We start from the raw sequence: 23,102 nt of genomic DNA on the forward strand, positions 1-23,102 counted from the left end.
GTTGGCAGAGTCTTTTCATTTATCAGTTACATAATCTCCACCTAACCATAATACATTGACAGATTAAGTGCAATATGATTTGTATTTTAATATACTAGAAATGGAGATGTGTTCATTGATACCTGGCATGTTGTTGGCATTAAGTCTAAGTTGCCACAAACATTCCTTCATTTCTAGTAAATTGTTCACATCCCCCTCATTGTTAATGTTGTTTGGGATCCTGTCAACTACAAAAAATATAAACGTTTTAAAATCCTCACATTTAGTACTGTGTAGATATAAAGAACTAGTTACCTTCTTGTTTTTAATATCCCTAGTGTGTTCCATAACACGCTCTCTTAATTTCCTAATGGTTTTGCCTATGTAAAATGCTGAACATGATAAACAAGTCGCTAGGTATACCACCATCTTAGTGTTACAATCGACATGTCCAGGACATTTAATGGATCTATTGAAATTCAGTACCATAACATAAGGACAGTCGTTGATAAACTTACAAGTTCTACATAACCCACATTTCTTCATTCTTGAATTCCTATATGGTTGATTAATGTTGTTACTTTCAAAATATTCCATCAGGTTCTTTCCCCTACTATATGTTATATTGGGACCTTTACCTAAAATATTCATAATATCCAAATTTTTGCTGAATATTCTGTCCCATATTTCCTTTATTGTATTAAAAACTATTCCCGTGTTTTTATTAAATGGTAGTATTAATGCTTCAGTCCTATTCTCTTTTTTACTTACTTCCACATTTATTCCAAACCTTAAAATTGATATGAAATTCTTGGTCCTTTTGACCATCACTTCTTTCTTCATTTCAGTTAATAAATACTGTGGGTAGCCTCTATCTTGAAACATTTCCATCAGTTTGTCTACCTCGTTATTGAATACCACATCATTGCTTATTATCCTTGATAGTCTAACCATTTGGCCCTTAACTAGGTTCTTTTTTTGAAAGTACGGGTGACAGCTATCGAAGTGCAAAAAGGAATTTGAATACGTCTTTTTCCTATAAATATTCGACTCTATTGTCCCCTCATCCTTCATCTGAAATTTAATGTCCAAATATTCACAACTCTCCTTGTGTATTTTGTATGTGAATCTTAAGAAGCTAGTTGTTGTTTCCAAATAAGTTACAAAATCTATAATCTCTTCCTTTTTTCCTTTCCAAAAAATTATTATATCATCCAAAAACCTTAAGTATGCTGTTATCTTAGACCAAAACCTACTAACAAATATCCATTGCACTTCCCATTGTGCCAAAACTAAATTTGCGTATATTGGCGCGCATCTTGCCCCCATGGCTACACCCAAAATTTGTTTAAAAAATTCACCCTCCAACAAAAAGTAATTATTTGTTAAAATGATCTCCATCATTTCTACTATTAATCTTCGCTTAACAGTGTGTAAGTCACTAAAAGCCTCTAGACTTGCTTCAAACATTTGCAAACCCTGTTCATGGGGTATAACTGAAAACAAATTAATTATATCTATTGTTACCATAATGGTGTCTTGGTTTATAGAAGGTAACTTTTCCTTTACCAACTCCAAGCAATGCCATGAGTCCTTTAGAATGTGAGGTAATTTCTTTAAAATATCTTTACAATTCTTATCTATGTAGTGAGCCACGGCTTCTAATTTAGATCCCTTAGCTGACACTATGGGTCTAAACGGGGGGTTGCTGACATTTTTGTGGATCTTCGGTATACCAAATATAGAAGGTGTGCTTGGATGTTCTACAAGTAAATAATTATGTTCCTCCTTATTTATCACACCCTCCATGAGGTAATCATATTATTGCCAATCCACCTTGGTGTGTGCTCTAATCATCTCATATCTTGAAACTTTCTTGTATATTTCACTATCGTTTAGCATATCTGCCATTTTGTTCAAGTAGTCCACCTTAGTCATCACTACCATCCCACCCCCCTTGTCTGGTTTCATGATTCTGTAAGCATCAGTTGCTGCTAGTTCTTTTAAACAAAACCTCTCAGCTGTTGTTAAATTGTCTTTGAATTCACCCCCTACTTTTTTTTTAAAAACAAGTTTATTAGTTTTAACATACAAAATAAATATTATAACAATCTTATACAAGCAGTTAACATATAAACAATTATAACATTTGATAAAACAACTAAAGTATTTACAAAGACATCCACTGTAAATCAAATCAATTAATTAAACTGTAACATCTTACTAATGAAACTAAGACTGTTTTAACAAGTTTTGTAAGGTATCCCATATATTATAGTAAGGTGTTTTCCTAATGGTTCTTGACTTTATTGTCATTAGTTCCATATGACACACTTCAATCATAACATTTTTAAATTCATTAAATGAAGGAGGAGTATCTGAAATCCAGTTTCTGGTTATTATTTTTCTAGCCACAGCTAGAATTGACCATAATAAAGGAAGCTTAACTTTTTTAACACATTTAGGAACAGGGGTGTTAAATAATATAAGTGATTTAGAGACTATGAAATTATCTGTGAAAAGAGCCTGCAAAAAATCTTTGATTAACATCCAATATTCCTTCAGTTTTATACAATCGTAAAACATATGTGCCCAATCAGCATTTATTTCTACAATACATCTCTTACATATGTTGTCTTTATTGTTTATTTTATTCATCATTAATGGTGTATAGAAAGATCTATGTAAAAATTTCCAGGTAAAAAGTCTCCAATTAATAGAAGAAGTAGTTTTATAAGCAGATTCCAATATATATTGTTTATCTTGTTGTTTTGGAGATTCTCCATTAATGGAAATGAAATAATTCCAGTAATTATCTGAACTATAATAGGTTTCATTTCTAATAATTTTATGTATGTGTGAGAGCTTACCTTTATCAGAAACCCTATGTTGTAAATTTAATATCAAGTAGTCAATCAGAATTGGGACAGATTCTTTAACTGTTAAAGACATTAAATCCAGTTTATTAATAAGATGTTGTCTAAGAGTCTGAATCTCTAACCAACATGTTTCTCTCAAATCAAATTCTTGCTTTAAGAAGTCTAAATTTTTTACTTTATTGTCAGACAGCATCTGATACCAATACTTTAAATTATTCTCTGTGACTAGAAGAGTTCTTTCAGAGGTGGATGATAAAAGAATACCTTGTGTATACATTATAGGAAATAAGATAAAATTCCATTCCTTATACTTAGGATGTATATATATAAAATTACGATATCTAATAATAATATTTAATGGGTAACTAGCTATATATTTTGGTGTAATAGATGAGGTACAAAACTCTTTTAGTAACCATAACATGGGATTGTTTATAATAGTATTTTTGTGTATTAATGATATATTCGTGAAGTGCATGCTAATTAATTCCCAGTATTCCTTCCATTTTGCAACATATGACTGATCTATTAGCAATGTTATAACTTTTATAATAGAAGAGATAGCATATAAATTAAAGTCTGGAAATGATATGCCCCCTTGAGTCCAACTATTAGTATGTTTCTTTAATGCAATCCTAGGTCTATTAGGTGCCCATAAGAAATTTAACATTTGTGAATTTAATTTCTTAATTATTATTTTTGTAGGTGGGAGTATTATTGATTGTATTATGTATAATATCTTCGGGAATATTATCATTTTAATAATTGTGAGTCTTTCTTCCATGGTAAAAAACATATTGTTCCAGCTATTGAAATGATTTTGTATATTATGAAGACAATTACTATAATTATTATGTATAATAGATTTAATATCTTTAGTTCATATTATGCCTAAATAAGTTATTTGATCTGAATTGGGTATGTATTTGAGAAAATCATTAGTGAGAACATTTTTCCCTGAGTATATTGGTAATATTTTAGTTTTTTCTTCATTAAATATCAAACCAGAAATATTCTTGAAATCTGTCATCTTGTCAAATAATGACCGCATAGAAGAATTTGTTCCTGCTGATGTAATTAGAACATCATCTGCAAAAAGTTGGATTTTAGATATTGTATTTTCATCTATATCGAATCCTTCTATATCATTGCTGTTTCTAATCAAATTAGCCCAAGGCTCCATTATTAAAGTAAATAATAATGGTGAAAGTGGACACCCTTGTTTTGTACCTTTTAATATGGGTATTTTTTGTGAGACATATGTTCCTATTTTAATGTAAGCCAATGCTCCTTTATATAGATGTTCAATTAAATTCACAAATGTATCAGAGAAATTTGTACACTTCAATAAGATAAACAAATAGTCCCAACCTACTGAGTCAAATGCTGAACTTATATCAAGGCTGATGAGTGTCAAATCTCTGTTTGCATAATCAATCAGAGTTAAAGTTCTCCTTATATTATCAAAAGTATTTCTATTTATAATAAAGCCTGTCTGATCTATATCTATTATACTTGTTATGATTGTCTTTAATCTGTCAGCAAATATATTCATGAACATTTTATAGTCAACATTAAGTAATGAAATAGGTCTATATGAAGTGCATCTAGTTGGATCTTTATTGGGTTCCAAAATTGGCGAAATAAATGTGTATTGCCAGGATGGGGGAATTGATAACTCATTTTGAGCTGAAATGAAAACCTTATGTATTAATGAGCAAGTACTCTTAGGAAGGATTTTATAAATCTTAGGAATAATACCATCATTACCTGGTGCTTTGTTTGATTTAAGTTTATTTATTTGTGTGATAACCTCTGTATATGAAATATTTTTATCTATTAATCTAGTCTGTTGTTTATTAAGTTTTTTGTTCATGTTTGTAATTATAACGTTCTTTATTTTATCTTTAGAATCCATATTAATGTTATTATGGTTAATGTTATGAAAGTGATTTCTAAATTCATCTAATATTTCTGGTAAACTAGAGACGTTCTTCTTTTTCTTTGTAGAGAAAATTTCTTTGATGTGATTTTGTTTATTCAGCCTTTTTGTTTTATTTTTAAGTCTATGTAAGTATTTGGGACTTATTGAGTAAGACAAAAATTTATATTTCTCTAATGTTATTTTGACTTTGTGACTTAAAATTTCTTTGTATTTCTCATTTAATTAATTTATTTCCTCAATGACTTTTTTGTCCATAATATTTTCCTTATTATTATGTTTATATGAGTCTAATTTGTTTAGAATGTCTGTTAATTCCTTGTCCCAAGATTTCCTTTTATTATTATACCATCTGATACTTTGTCCATATAAATAAGATTTTAGAGCATCCCAAATGTAAATAATGGAGACATCAGGTGTAGTGTTTAAGTCTAAGAAATGTTGCACCTCTGTAAGCATATAATCTTTATAATCTTTTAGTTGAGTTAGGTATGCTGGTATTCTTTTGATCTGAACATTATAAGTAATATTTACCGTAAATTCGAAGACAATTGAATTATGATCCGATATAGGGCATGAAATGATCTTATAATTAATTAGGTCTGTTACCAGTTGGTTAGAAATAAAGACTCTATCTATTCTTCAATAAGTTTTATGTCTATTAGAAAAAAAAGTATATGGTAATGATTTAGAATCTGTCTGATTATTAATATCATTCAAATGATATAAATTAATGAAATCCTTTAAATGTTTTGCATTGGATGTGATTTTCCTTTTCCCTATAGTAGTAGTATCTTTTTCATGCAGGATACAGTTAAAATCTCCTGCTAAAATAATATATCCTTTAGAAAATGATATAATCTTATTGAGATGGTGTTTCACTGTATTAGTGCCAATTCCTGGTATCCAGTATACATTAATCAATGTATATATTTTCCCATTAATCTGTATTGCAACCAGGCAAAACATTCCTTTGTCATCTTTATATGACTTAATAGTTTTAGGTATGGGCATATTTTTGTTCCATAGGATAGCCACTCCTCTTTTTTTCTGTGAGTGTTCTGAGCTAACCAAGACTGTATATTTATTAGTGGCTAATTTATCTATATCTTTTTTCAGGAGATGTGTTTCCTGAAGGAATATTAAGTTGGCTTTATGCAGATTAATATATCTTATTAAACTTGCCCTTTTACATGGGTTATTCAATCCATTAATGTTTAAAGAAATTCCTTTGAAAGTTACCATTTAACTTTTATAGACATATAAAACTTATAATCAGAATAACATTTACTAAAGTAAGTATTATTATGTCTCCTCCTTTAGGTGTTCTATTAATTATAGCTGTATTTAGTGAAAATCTTATAGAATTTTGTGAAATTTTAACTTTTATTTGTAGTGACAATGAGTTTATAAAATGTGATGTGGATGTCAAAACTATATACACATAACAATAATCAGGTGAAAATATTGTTTGGATTAAACAATGCATCCAGCCTGGAGTTAAAACCCCAACTTGAGTAGCAAATACCACTCAAGTTATCCCCCTATCCTAAGCAGCAGTACTCCAGCTGCCACCAAATTAATTAAATACTAACTATTATTAACTAAAGTTAACCTCATTTATTTTGATTATCTATTATAACAAGACTTAAACAATTTATATAACAGCTTCGTATAATCATATAAAACTTTTATAATCAACTTAATAATGCTATGTACATTTATTCTATATAATGAATTCATTATCATAATAGCATTCTAACAATCTTGAAAGTGGGAGCAGAGAAGAGAGGGGAAAAAAAAAAGGAGAGAGAGGATACCCATTTGACAGTTTAATAAAATTTGTAATGATAGGTTCTTATTATATGTTTATGCTCATTTGAATTAAATAACATTTGTTATCTCAGGCTATTATGGCTCAGACATTACTTACATTAGAGTATTCCCATTTTCTGCCATAACAGTACTGTTAGTAGCTTTAAAACTTTAAACTACATGCACTAGAAGCTTCCTTCTCTTACTTATTCTCACCATTTAAATAAAAATGATTATTCTCAGTATATAAGTTAAAAGAACATACTACAAAGCAATATTGATCCCTAGTTATGCATAAATCATTGTGATGAAAGCCAGCTATATCTTATATATCTTCACTGCAGCTTTAAAATGTATCACATGACATTTTCTTCTGTAATAGAATCATAATAATGCACATACCTGTTTATGTTTGTTATAATAAATGCATTATAATATTGTATAGCCTTAAATTATAAGCATCCATATGCATTAAAGTGCAGCAATTATATAAGCTTTCAGAGTCATATATGCATGAGTTTTAGCTTCTATGCATTCTAAACTAACTCATTTGTTTACTATGGCATATTAAGCCATTTAAAATCATTATAACTTTTACATTTTATAAGTTACATCTTAAATAAGTAAATTATTATAAAGAAAAACTCACATTTTGTTGTCATAAAGTTCATTTTTCATCACAATACCGCATTTACAGCAGTTCTACTTCCTGAAACAGTTTACTTCTTGAATTTGCGATGAGTCTGTGTGAAATCAGGGGTCAAAGTTCAAAATGGCTGCTTTCAGCTTCTCTGTGTGTTTTCTGGATGTTGAAGCTTTTAAAACAGCTCGAGGACACTATTCACGAGGATACCTATAACTTAAATTGTCTCTTATAACATTCTGGCAGGAATTTTAATAAAAGTAAGTGACAAACATTCATTTTGAATGCAAATGGATTTATACAGTGTAAAACCTTCTCGAAGCACTTCACAAGTCATTTCAGTCTCTATGGCAGTGAAACCAAGCCTTCAATTATTTAACATAAACATTACTTATATTTATGTGTCCCATTTCATGTTCTCATTCAGAGTATGTTGCAAACACATATCAGTATTATCAGAACCTTGTTACCTTGTAAGAGAGAAAAAAAAATTACATACATAGATATTTACTTGCTGTTTGTTTTAATAAAGTAAAACCTGAGACATATTACTTACAACTGCTTTAGTTCTAGTCAACTGCAGTTATATCATGACATATTATTTAATATCATGTATTTAAGCAATTTAGTCATAGTATAATATATAGCAGTAATACTTAAACAGCATAAATAATTTTAAAGAGATAATAGATTATTTTCCCCCTTTTTTTTCCTTCTTTTCATCTTTCCCCCCTCCCTGCCCTCCTTCTCCCTCCTCTATATGTTTAGTTTAAAGAGAATGCTATTATTTAAAATAAGAAAAGAAAGGAAATATATCATATTGCTAACCTTAGGTCTCTTTGTCACAAAAGAGAAACAAGTTGATTTATATCAGGTTATTTGTTCCTCATGAAAGTTTGATTATTCATAAAACACACTTCAGTTCTTGCACATTAAAATAACTTTGTACAAATCATTAAGATATATGTGGTTTTCTTGTAAATGCAGAAACTGTAATTAAAGAGTTCAAAGAAATATAAAACATGCCATTTGTTTTATAGTCTTTTTTGTTTCTCTGATGTCTTCCAAGAAGTTCCTGTTGCCATTCTCTTTAACGAAGGACTTTCCCATTCCATATCCTCTATTTTATCTAATATTTTATTTTTTTTTTAATATACAACAAAGCAGAGTCTAAGTCTTCAAAAATTCTAGGGCCATCAGGTAAAAAGATTTTTAGTTTGGAAGGAAATAAAAGATGAGTTTTGAACTGTGCTTTCTTAAGCTCTCTTATTAATGGTAAAAAGACCGTTCTTTTTGATATTACCAAGGAAGAATAGTCATTGTCAAAGCGCACAGTTGCTTCATTAATTTTTATAGGTGATTTAGCCCATGCAGATTTTAATACCATTTCCTTGTCATAAGATGATAAAAATCTTACAATAACTGATCTAGGATATTTTTTATTTGTATTAGAAATGGATAAAGACCTATGGGCTCTTTCAATGCCAAAAGAAAATGCCTCTGACAGATCTAAAGTTTTGGGAAGCCAAGTATTTAAAAAAGATGTAATGTTATTACCTTCTATATTTTCTGGCAGTCCAAAAATCCTTATATTGTTGCGTCTGGATCTGTTTTCCAAGTCATCTAGTTTGGATTGAAGGTGCGTGTTTTGTTTCAATAAGAATTCAGTGTTTATTTCTTCTTCCTTAATTCTGTTTTCCATATCATTAAGTGTCTCTTCTATACCTGTTATCTTAGCTTTCTGATGTTGTAGATCTTGGTGTAGCACATCCATTTGTTTTGTGGTTTTCTCTATAAAGTTATCAATTTTAATATCCAGTCTTTCCATTTTAGTTGTTAGTTGCTGTATAGTTGATAATAATGTCTGAAGCTCTTTCTTAATGCTGGAATCCTGACTGTTAGCCTTGCTGGAACTCATTCTGAACAGAAGTGGTGAGAGAGAAATTTCCAAAAAGATTTCTGACAGGAAAATTAGTTAAATTTTCTTTCTTTTTTAGATATTATTCAAGGTACTGATATTCCAAACATTTTTAGAAAGAAAATTATTCCATTAGTTGAATTTTGAAGTAATAATTTCCCGTTAATGTAGTTATGTTGGTGGAGCTGAAGAAATCTGCTGCTATCCTGTGTTCATCCTTGGCCACCACCCCCTACTTTTAATAACCTCCTAATTTGTATATCACATAGCATTTCAAACAAATTTATAATAGGATTCTGTGGTGGAATTAAGGTACTTGATCTCTTCAATGTAACATGCCGAAAATCAGATTCTATTTTTTTACTAACATCATTCGAAAAAAACATTTTCAAATTTAATAGTCTGATGTATAATTTCAAATTAATCATCACCCTACCAATGTCAAGTTTAAAATTAGGGACAAAAGTGAATCCTTTTTTAAGTAGTGATATATAATTTTCACCTAATTCTTTGTCCGTATAGTTATACACTGCAAATCCACCTTCCTTTAATATAGCACAATTCAACTCTTGTTGTACATCATAGTTGTTCACTTCTTTTGAATTTTCATTACTTTCAAACATATATAATTCACTACACTCATCATTTTCTACAAATACATCCATCACATCTATCATCGTCTCATTCACTATACAGTTGAAGTTTGTGTTAGTTAAATCCTCTAGTGTTTCAGCACCTAAGCTTGTTCTTACAGTAACATGTTTGTTTAATAATCTGAATTTGTCCTGTACCTTCTGTCCCTCATTTGATAATATTTCTCGTGTTGGCCCTGGTAATGATCTCATATGCATTCTGATCTCCTCACCACTGGGTCCTCTAAAAACACTTTTTCATTATTTTTGTTGTTATTATTGTTTTCTCTACCAAAGTAATTTTTGGAATAATTCTGTTGGCCAGTCTGCTGTTCCATACTGTTATTATCCACATTTGAAGTACCCCTTCCTGTGTTGTCCTTTGTGTTTGTCAATGCTTTGTTACGCTTATATTCCCTAAAATGTGAATATGCCTTCTTGTTTTCATAATCCTGACTGTCCCTATGCAATTTGCTGTTCTTTATGTCTAAACCCTTGTTCATAAATCTATCCATATCTGTTATAATGTTATCAAGTTTGTGTTTATTATGTTCGAATAACAAATCATTACGTATACTGTTATCTAAGGTAACCAAAGTCTCATTCAATTTAGTTAACCTTAAATTGTTGTTTTTAATAATCAACTTCATCAACTCCATACCTGTGTTGTCAAAAATTTTAAACAATTCATCAAATAACTCACTATTATAGTCAAAACCAAAAGGTAATTTAAACACATGTAGTCCCTTAGGTACCTGTTTTAACTCCAAGGACCTATTGAGGTATACATTGTCCATCTGTATAGATTTAAAGTTCTTTAGTGCTTTCTCAAAGTCCTGTTGTTGTTTGTTTAAGTTTCCCATGTTTCGATTGCTGTTACTGACAGGGATGTGAAAATTAGGAGCTATGAGTAGATCTTTAATGTCCGGAATCCTCTGAGCACTGCTATTCCCTATTTTCGCGCCGTCTCTAGCGTTCGTTGTGGAGTTCGGAAGCAGAACCTCTTGGCCTTGGTTTCCTGCCTTAAAATGTTGTGTGCGACTTCCAATGAAACCCCCCAAACCATTACTAGCAGATGGAACACTCTCGGATGCACCCGGTGTAGAGTGTATGGTGAAAAGTTTCTCCTTCGTTTCAGTTAATTATATGTTTCTGTTCTGCACACCTTCTATATATGGTATACCGAAGATCCACAAAAACGTCAGCAACCCCCCGTTTAGACCCATCGTGTCAGCTAAGGGATCTAAATTAGAAGCCATGGCTCACTACATAGATAAGAATTGTAAAGATATTTTAAAGAAATTACCTCACATTCTAAAGGACTCATGGCATTGCTTGGAGTTGGTAAAGGAAAAGTTACCTTCTATAAACCAAGACACCATTATGATAACAATAGATATAATTAATTTGTTTTCAGTGATACCCCACGAACAGGGTTTGCAAATGTTTGAAGCAAGTCTAGAGGCTTTTAGTGACTTACACACTGTTAAGCGAAGATTAATAGTAGAAATGATGGAGATCATTTTAACAAATAATTACTTTTTGTTGGAGGGTGAATGTTTTAAACAAATTTCGGGTGCAGCCATGGGGGCAAGATGCGTGCCAATATACGCAAATTTAGTTTTGGCACAATGGGAAGTGCAATGGATATTTGTTAGTAGGTTTTGGTCTAAGATAACAGCATAATTAAGGTTTTTGGATGATATAATAATTTTTTGGAAAGGAAAAAAGGAAGAGATTATAGATTTTGTAACTTATTTGGAAACAACAACTAGCTTCTTAAGATTCACATGCAAAATACACAAGGACAGTTGTGAATATTTGGACATTAAATTTCAGATGAAGGATGAGGGGTCAATAGAGTCGAATATTTATAGGAAAAAGACGTACTCAAATTCCTTTTTGCACTTCGATAGCTGTCACCCGTACTTTCAAAAAAAGAACCTAGTTAAGGGCCAAATGGTTAGACTATCACGGATAATAAGCATTGATGTGGTGTCCAATAATGAGGTAGACACACTGATGGAAATGTTTCAAGATAGAGGCTACCCACAGTATTTATTAACTGAAATGAAGAAAGAAGTGATGGTCAAAAGGACCAAGAATTTCAAACCAATTTTAAGGTTTGGAATGAATGTGGAAGTAAGTAAAAAAGAGAATAGGATTGAAGCATTATTACTACCATTTAATGAAAACACGGGAATAGTTTTTAATACAATAAAGGAAATATGGGACAGAATATTCAGCAACAAATTGGATATTATGAATATTTTAGGTAAAGGTCCCAATATAACATATAGTAGGGGAAAGAACCTGGAGGAATATTTTGAAAGTAACAACATTAATCAACCATATAGGAATTCAAGAATGAAGAAATGTTGGTTATGTAGAACTTGTAAGTTTATCAACGACGGTCCCTATGTTATGGTACAGAATTTCAATAGATCCATTAAATGTCCTGGACATGTCAATTGTAACACTAAGATGGTGGTATACCTAGCAACTTGTTTATCATGTCCAGCATTTTACATAGGTAAAACCATTAGGAAATTAAGAGAGCGTATTATGGAACACACTAGGGATATTAAAAACAAGAAGGTAACTAGTTCTTTATATCTACACAGTACTAAATGTGAGGATTTTAAAAGGTTTATATTTTTTGTAGTTGACAGGATCCCAAACAACATTAACAATGAGGGGGATGTGAACAATTTAACTTAGACTTAATGCCAACAACATGCCAGGTATCAATGAACACATCTCCATTTCTAGTATATTAAAATACAAATCATATTGCACTTAATCTGTCAATGTATTATGGTTAGGTGGAGGTTATGTAGTCAACAACTACAATCTTTTATTATATTTAAAATATTTAAAATATTTATATATTTTATGAAACATTTTTGTAATACACATGTAGATGAATTTTGAACATTAAGACTTATTTATAATTTGATATAGGTTATTTGTATTTGTTGCAAAGTATTTTTTTAGGTTTTGAATAGTTAATTATGTAAGGGTCACTTACATGTGTTATTACACAACAGTTTTTAGTATTTGTAATGAATTTTACATAATGAAATGAGGCGTTGTATGTTATGTAACTTTATGAATTGATTGCTAAGAATTTTAAAAGTAATTGAAGCAGTTATGTGATTGGACATAGGTTAATGGTATGTATATTTAATGAGAACAGTAATGGTGTATTTTCATCTCTGATTAAACCCACGGAATAGCTGGGTGAAAGCACTTAGTTTGACATTCAATTTGGAATAAACTGTTTAACCGGTTTTGGATTACTTTGTTCACTTTTATTACTGGATATGTAGCTAAAGATTTAGAGGTATATGTGTTTGTATGAATACCCATAACTATATAGATATATACCTCCCCCTCTCTGTAGTACAAATGTATACAAACATAGATAGACGTATAAATAAATGCCCACATATAAATATATACATATGCAGACTCCCATTCATCCACATGTCGTTAGATATATCTATATACATATATATATATATATATATATATATATATATATATATATATATATCTATATATATATATATATATATATATATATATATATATATATATATATATATATATGTATATATATATATATATATATATATATATATATATATATATATATATATATATATGTGTGTGTGTATGTGTGTGTGTGTGTGTGTGTGTGTGTGTGTGTGTGTGTGTGTGTGTGTGTGTGTGTGCGTATATATATACAGATATATAACTATGATAAAATACAGAACATAAGAATGACATATCTTCACAGGCCATGTCAATGGAGATGAGGGGCCCAAGCAAGAAGCATGTAACACGTAGCATGAACCCGCTCCCAGCCAGACAGGGCAAACATACAAACAAACCCACAAACAATGTAAACAATCCACTGCTCCGCAGACCACAGGCAGGATACAACTGGGGGGACACACAGTGGACACGAGAAGTCTAATCCTGGAACAGAGACAGAAGCACCCCTTGCGGGACATCCCAAAATTTGTTTTGTTATAGGAGGAAGCCCATGCGATGACCTATCAAGGCGGGGTGTGTACATACCCAGACTACAAGGGTGGGAAAGCCCGATGACCCATGGGTCAAGACAATGTATGAGATGGGTCCCTTGAAGTGGAGAGTGGGTAGTGTGTAGTGGTGTGTTTTGACCCGACCTGCACCCAAAGTAAGGATTAGTGCTGTAGAGGAGGTGCAGGTGGGGGAACTATAGGTATGTAATTATGGGTCTAGGCATGGAGGTGTTTGCTGGAGTGAGTCTATTCGGACCACCCCAGGGATGTAAGCAATAGTTTACACTGGGCAGAGCCACCGCCAAACAAGCAGCCACTCCCGCTACGAGTCCCACTGCAGCCCTGTCTATTTTACATGGCAAAGAACGGAATAACCAGATGTAGATGTAAATATGTAGAGGTATGTGTGTGTATATATATCCATAAGTACATGGAGATATATCTCTCCCTCTCCTTAGTACAAATGTATACATACACAGACAGAATATATATATATATGCAGACACCCATATATCCATAAGTCGTTAGATCTATATATATATATATATATATATATATATATATATATATATATATATATATATATATATATATATATATATATATATATATATATATATACATATATATATATATATATATATATATATATATATATATATATATATATATATATATATATATATATATATATATATATATATATATATATATATATATATCTTATATATATATATATATATATATATATATATATATATACATATATATGTATGTGTGTGTGTAAATATACACATATATATAGCTAGGATATGATACAGCAGTTAAGAATTTCATATGTTCACAGGCCGTGCCAATGGGGGTGAGGGGTCCAATCAACAAACGTGTAACACGTAGCATCAACCCCCCCCCCCCAGCTAGACAGGTGAAACATACAAACACACAATAAAAGTAAACACACCACTGCTTCCCAGACTGCAGGCAGGATACTAACAGTGGGAGAGACCCGCCAAGTCTAATCTTGAAACAAAGACAAGAATGTCCCTTGTGGGACACCCCAAAACTTCCATGATATTCGGATTTCCAGCCATTATACCAATGTCCAATGGCAGGCCACACATGTTCTCAGTCTACAAGGTTGGGGAAGCCTGATGATCCATGGGACGAGACAACATATGAGCTGGGTCCTGAGAAGTGGGGAATGGGCAGTGTGTGCTGGTATGGCCAGACCCGACCTGCACCCAGAGTAAGGAAGAGTGCTGAAGAGGATGTGCGGTTTAGGAACTATGGGTATGACATTATGGGCCCAGCTGTGCAGGTGTTGGCTGGAGTGGTTCTATGTGGACCGCCCCAGGGATGTAAGCAATAGTGTGCATTCGGCAGAGCCGATGCCTAACGAGCAGCCACGCCCGTACGAGTCCCACTGCAGCAAAGTCTAGTTTACATGACAAAAGACGGTATAACCAGATGTGTTATTGCAAACCCACTAAATGACACCAAAGAACACTTGGTCACAACGCCCCACAGTAGGCATGTAGGCTGAACTAATTGGCATCACAAGGTATTATTGTTGTCCAGACCTCTCAATTGTCCCTGATATAGACTCTGAGTTTAGGTCTGTCCCTCTTAATCCCCCTGAAAACTGGTGAGTGCTGAAGAAAAAGGTGGTGAATTGCCCTTAATAAATAATGATAGTGATTCAGAGTTATGGACGTTTCGCGTCAGAAAACCTATATTAATCCACATTCTCTTATTCTGGAAATGTTTCAGGTTAATGCTACAAATATTTAGAAAATGTCCCTGATAGTCCCTGATTATTTGTGGAGTTGTCCCTGATTCTGTTGAGATATGTCTCCAATCGGTTGAGAGCTATGTTGCTGTCCTCACCCCCACCCAAGGGTGTGATTTTCCAGACCTACCCCCATATGCAGGTTATATACACAGCTGTTTCAGTAGAAGAAATGGCCAGCTGTGGACCTTCCCGTCAGCCGTCCTGCACATCCCTGGACATGTCCCCTACTATCAGCCCCTCTGTGTGGCCCAGTAACACCACTTACCTATTGACCCCTGTTGCATTTGTAGTAATGTCCACAGTTACAAGTAGGTGACACCCTCCACACAACTATAATGGCAGAATCTGGAACCCCCAACCCAGGTGTATTACCACAGCTGTCCCAGACTACACATGTAAAAACACATGAAGGGAAAACCCAAGCATACTTGGATCACCACCTGGTGAAGTCCGCCACCCCCCAACACTCCAGACCCCTACACCAGCTACTGACACTGACACCTCCTTTCCTGCCTTGCATACATATCCCAACACCCTGCAAACCTGCACTACCGCTCCCCCACCAATCGGTTGAATGGCCTACTATACAGTTAAAATGTCCCCCCCTCCACCTACCCGCCTACACCTCCACTATTCACATCTACTCAACAACACAGGTATGGCATAACTAAACCTAACCCGAATACCTGAGTGTAGCCTACCCAGAAATGCTAAACTGGAATTCCACTTAACCTTACACTGACCATCGTGAACAGTAATACCTGACATGTACACTTGATGCAAGCATGTATAAAACTGACATGTACATGAAGTAGTGTGGGGGTATGTGGCAGCAAGCGGGAGTACTCCTGTGTGGGCGGCGGTAAGCATTGCCTACACAGATTAAGCAAAGTAGAAGCTAACTGGTTTAAGAAACTGTAACCGGAGGTTAGCAGTGCTTACCTTCGCTCAAACCCGCACAAACCCACGTGTTCTGCCCAGCAACAAAATAAACTGCCTCTACAAGGCTCTAACTCAGGACCCTGTACATTATTGTCACAGTAATCAACCACTAAGCCATCACAGCAATACAGGTGAATGAGGTATCAGCAAACTAATCCTCACCACAGGAAAATCAAACCAAACGTGAGCTGAATCTATGTACAGTGTGACGTGGTATAACTTGCTACATAACATAAATTTGTGAACTGGAGTACTGCAGTAAGCATAGATGTGAGGTGTTATTCTAATAAAGTGTAGAAGTCCCCATGTCCCTATACAGTTTATGTACACATGACTCATGGATACCAGACACATATATAACCTGTAATGAAGAATAAATCACTGCCAAAAGACACATATTGTGCAAATTAACTATTAAGCAATGCTAACCACAGCACAGCTCAACTTAGTAAGAGTAAGCAATGTGTATGGGAGCCAATCCAATCTGCCTACTGGTATACCACTTTAAGCACTGCCAGCCTTAGGTAAGCAGGTGTGTCCATAGCTTAGCCTCTTCAAACCCGGCTAATCATGGAAAAGTGCAGGTAATTGGCCGTATTTAAACTACACAGTCAGGAATACGTTCCATAACTGGTTGTAGCTTCCTACTGCAGGCAGAATGGCTGGTGTGGGTGAAGGCACTCATTTTAGAGCGCAGCACTGGGGCATCCAGGAGACAGAACACATGATATGGATCCTGGTAAAACACCATGAGGAGAGACTACGGCAGGGCCAGTACCAGGGCTCGCAGTATAAAACGGAGGCCTGGGACAGTCTCGCCCGTGACCTCATCAGTGCCACAGGTATCTCCCAGATTGTTGAGCCGGCCAGGCACCATCATGCTGACCTGAAGTGGTGGAGGGGGGATGTACTGGAACAGTGGATCCAGAAGTCTCGGCAGATGGCTAATGCCCCAGTACTGAGTAAGCATTCATTCCACTAAGTAGTTAAGAATTGCCTAGCTTGTGTGTACTATGGATAGATATGGCTAAATATCACTGTATTCCTCCAACAGCTGCAGATGAGCAGCCTGTGAACCAGTCAGCCAATGATGCTAGGTTGCAAAGGCTGCATTGCGAGGCAGGTTAGTATTTCTCTGCATGTACTGTCATAACAAATAAATATAAGAGCCGTAGAAAGTGTCGTACCAGTAGGAATAAATGTGTAATATTCTGTGAATAAAGGTTTAACCCCTGGGGTGCTTCTGTTTACTCTTCCTTCATATGTAGTTGAACTGTTGCATACTATAAATGGTACTGTTGTATTAAGCAGTGTTACCCATGCTGTAGTATGCAGATAAAATGTGTATGAATTTCTTTATGACAATGTTGGAAGTGCCAAGAGATCAGCCATATTGTACAAGTGAAGGAGACTTAGATAGAAAACAGTAGAATGTAGAAAGCTTCACATCAATTCCCTGATGGCACAGTATACTGTGATGTTAACTATAATTTTGTTGTCACACACAGCAGGGGTTTAAATCCTAGGAGTGCTACTAAGTTATATGCATAATCATACCCCACAACTACAGATTTTGTTACAATGTTCAGATAGAAAGCTGTATGCATGATTACACCCAGCAACTGTACAGAATATGCTAGAATTATTTTCAGATAGACAGTTGTATGCATATTCATACCCCACAACTGTTCCAGTCTGTCCAGCATCCAGTCTGTCCAGCATGTTCAGATAAATGGCCCATATCACCAGCCTGGTACCGTGTTCCCCTGAAAAAGCAGTGTGATGATCCCAGAAATGTAGGCAGCTGTTAATGACATATAACTGATAGTCAAACGTGCACATAGTCATAGAATGTATATGAAAACATACCTGTCATTCTAGCACCTCACCCAAAGTGTATGACAGCAATATCCAATATAAGTTGCATTAACACCTGCATCTTGTCAAGCCTGTATGTAAGACACAGGTCACGTATATAATAATCTATAAACATACCAGTGTACAATATAAGGCCATTGGTTAGTGTAATAATACATGTAAGGGAAAGATCACTGCAGTGACTAAGAATGTTGTGAAAACTACAAGGATATATTAGTTGTTAACTGAACTCTCTCTCTCACCCCTACCATATGTGTGAAATAACCCAATGACACTCCTCAACTGGTATGTGTACACTCCAAACATTTGTTGGGACATATGTCCTAATGGTTTATAAATATTCACATTTGTTTCTATGCATGTGCCATGTTAAAATACACCCATATCGGTGGCCTGTTACCATCAATGAAACCTGCATGCTCTTGTAATGGCCACTGTTGTTCCATATATGCATGTGTTCTGCTTGCTCTGCACCTGTGTTACATCTGGTGTTTTGGATTAATGGGAATACCTATGTATGCTGTTATAACTAATCCTGAATGCTGTTGACTGTTACTAAACCATATCTGTCATAAACCTGCTACAACATAGCTCATATGGGAAGGCCGGTCCCAGCAGACCCACCTGTTCCACCTCAGCTGGCCATGGCACCGGCACCAGCACATCTGGGGCCCAGCCTGGGACCTCCTCCTCCGTGGGCACTGCGCCATCTTTGGGTGGAACCGCTGCAGGGGATGGGGCTCACCCCCTCCGGGAGCAGGTGCTGAGAGGAACCTGTCACCCGTCAACATGTCTGGGATGTGGTGCATAGGGAGCTCGATCTGGAGTTTCAAGACCAGCTACGCCCGCTTGAGAGCCAAGTGGCGCAATTAGAGAGTGAGCCTGCCCCTCATACACAGCCCCCCAGCACAGCCACCTTTGGAGCCGTGAAGGTGCAGTCGTGACTGCCCATGGGTGAGGACTTCGGTCCCACTGTTTCCATTTGGGGGCTCATGGGCTTGCGACTTCTAAACACCCCTCTCCGTCCAAGATACTTACCCCCCATGTGTCATATACCACCTTTATATGTGTCTTGTATGTCTTGTTTGTTAACTTAACCATACATAGCTGTCCATTTCACACATGTGTCCACTGGACACATGTACTCTGGTCTAATTGGCATCACAACAAATTTTTGTTGTCCTCACCCCTCTCCCAGGGGTTTGAGGCTCCAAATCAACCTCCAAATTCAGTGTATATGCACAGCTGTTGCTGCAGAAGAAATGGTCAGCTATGGAACTTTCCTACATCCTTCCTGCATATGCCTAGCTATTTCCCGTCTTGCCCTCTTTGTGCCCCTTTTTCACCACTTTCCTATTAACCCTTTTTTCTTTTCTTTTAAAGTAATTAGTGCAGGGGTAAGTGGGAGTAGGCACTTTTAAGCAGCAGTAAGTGGGTTTAAGCTTGCTTGCTCGGGGATAAGCTATGCCTACACAGGTTAAGCAATTTAAAAGCTAACAGAGTATGGGAAACTGTAACCAGAGGTTAGCAGTGCTTAACTCCGCGCAAACCCATGCAAACCCGCTTACAACTGCTTCAAAGTGCCTTAATCACTTTGTATCCAACAGCCCGTGTTCTGCCCAGCAAAAAAATAAATTGCCTCTGCAGGGCTCGAACCCAGGACCCTGCACTTTATACATGAAATGATTTACCACTAAGCCATGACAGATACAAAGGCATTCAATGTTTCCAGAAACATATCATCCAGTCCTGTCATGCAACAGTACAGAGAATGTATACCAACACCTAGATGTCTGTGTGTATAACGATATTAATAACTAAACAGATACAACATCTCTCTCTCTCTCTCTCTCTCTATATATATATATATATATATATATATATATATATATGGGTTCATGTCTATCGATCGACAACTCACTATATCCACATCCACTTCACCGACATCTGAAATACTCGACACCGCAAATCATGGACATTTAACAGGTAAGAGATTTAAATTTAGCTAATCATGCCTACCAGACATGCATAACACTGCCATACTTACTAAAACATGGTAGGCATGATTAGCGAATTTAAATCTCTTACCTGTTAAATGTCCGTGATTTATGTGTCGAGTATTTCAGATGTCGGTGAAGTGGATGTCGATATAGTGAGTTGTCGATCGATATATATATATATATATATATATATATATATATATATATATATATATATTCCTAACACTATATACATATATATCAATATATATGAACATATATACATGCATATGCCTAAATCGACACATATATGTGTCTACACCTACATGTCTACATATACACAACACGTTACATATGTGTATGCAGATATATATCTATCTAGGCATACAGGGGCATGTTTTTTATATATATATATATATATATATATATATATATGCAGATATATATATATATATATATATATATATATATATATATATATATATATATATATATATATATATATATATATATCCATATAGGTATATATGGCCATACATCTGGAGATAGCAATGGCAGATTAGCAAATACACATATGTCCACATGCACTGTAAATGGGGTCGAGAGGCCCCACACACTATATGTCTCATACAAATAGGCATCCCCCCACAGCCAAACACGTGCACCCTGCAATACACTACCAAGTACAGTCTGCCTCCCATAGGACATGTAATATGTGGAAGCCATCAACATCCCCAGGATACAGATACACAGACACAGATATGCAGATACCGATATACATATACATATATACACACATATATATATATATATATATATATATATATATATATATATATATATATATATATATATATATATATATATATATATATATATATATATATATATATATACATGTGACTACACATACACACACAGATATATGTACAGTATGATACATATGTAGAAGGTGCACACAATATGGAACAGCCACTATGCCTACAGTTAACACCTGAACAACTAGACACTGTATGGACCACCCATACAAATGTCAGTCATTGTCTGCAACATATACCCATAGAAAGGTCATAGGAAAGATGCCACACACAGGTTTGCAGACATGGGAAACCTGTAATTGTGTACTATTACGGTTCGACATGCCATGTCATATAGCTGTTCAGACACTGACAACCATATAAACAGAGAACTGCAACTGTGAAACAGTTACACTAATACAGTAGTCTGGAAAGGTTCACAGCTGTTGTTGTCTAGGTCACACCCTTCAAATTGTACATTAGTGAAGACGGACTGGGCCAGAGGATACCAAACAATCAACAGTATGTACTGCAGGTGTGTAGTTCAGCAGCCTCTATCTACACTCTGTACAAACTCAGTAGGTGGTAAAGACGTTATATGATCACATGGGTTGTAACTGGTACATAACAAGGCATATTTTCTGGTTGAAGGCTTATAGTGCATGCATATCTGAATTTCTTCTTACTGAAATTGGTACACCTTGTTTGCTGTAGCATAGACTAGATCCAGGCCTGCTGAATCTAGCTTTGTTTGTATAACTTGAGCACTAATCCAGGCATTATTTAAAGTATTCAGTTGTATTTATTACTGCTTGGTAGTAACTTGGTTAAAGTGTAGCTATCACTCTAAGTCTTTTGGATTAAGCACTTGGGCTTCAGACCAGTTGTTCTACATTAGGAAGGTTTGTGGCATGCACTGTGGTGGCAGGACAGGTAGCTTTCATCCTTCTAAGTTGGGAACTGCTGATTGAGAGCTCAGTGTCTGTTATTCTTAAAGTGTATTAGCTCTGGTTTAAGCACTTGGGCTTCAGGCCAGTTATTTTACATTAAGAAGGTTCGTGGTCTGCACTCTTGTGGGAGGAGAGGCTGGACTCTACCCTTCTGAGATGGGAATTTCTGGTTAAAGGTTTATAGTGCCTGAATATTTGAACTGTATCTTACTGAAATTGGTACACCTTGTTTGCTGTAGCATAGACTAGATCCAGGCCTGCTGAATCTAGCTTTGTTTGTATGCTTGTTATTTCCCTGGAACGCTAATTCCACCTAAACGCGGCTTCTCAGCTTCTGTGGATCCCTAGTGATATCTGCATTGCTTACTGTACTTATTTCCTTGCTTCGCTTGAAAGAAAGTTACTGTTTGTCGTTTTTGCATTTAAGTTACCTGTAACATATAGCACTTGTTACCTGGCACTTGCTCACTAAAGCAATTATAAGTCAGCACTAAAAATTAAAAGCACTACACCCTCGCTCCCCATTGGCCCTTGTTTTCAATTATAAAGGAATTCCCAATATTATTCTAGCATGTCCAAAGGTCAGTTGTCAATCTCCTCTCCGGTCCAGCTGGTGAATATGGGAATCTTGAGGCAATGTTACAACTGCCTCATGTACACAGACAACACTCTCCTCCTCCCAACAAATTCCAACACATGTGAGAGGTGCAACCATATAGCCAAACTGGAGGCTAAGCTCTCTCAACTCAGTACTGGCATAACCAGTCAGGAGGAGAAGGAAACCACACTCACTACAATTCCAGTCTCACATAGACCTACCACGACAGCAAACCAAACACATAATCACACAAAAACATACTTGGAGGCTCTAAATAAAGATCTGCCTAAGCAGCAGGGACCT

This window comes from Protopterus annectens, chromosome 4.part1, assembly GCF_019279795.1.
Source record: "Protopterus annectens isolate FY-2018-M chromosome 4.part1, PAN1.0, whole genome shotgun sequence".
Lineage (NCBI taxonomy): Eukaryota > Metazoa > Chordata > Ceratodontiformes > Protopteridae > Protopterus > Protopterus annectens.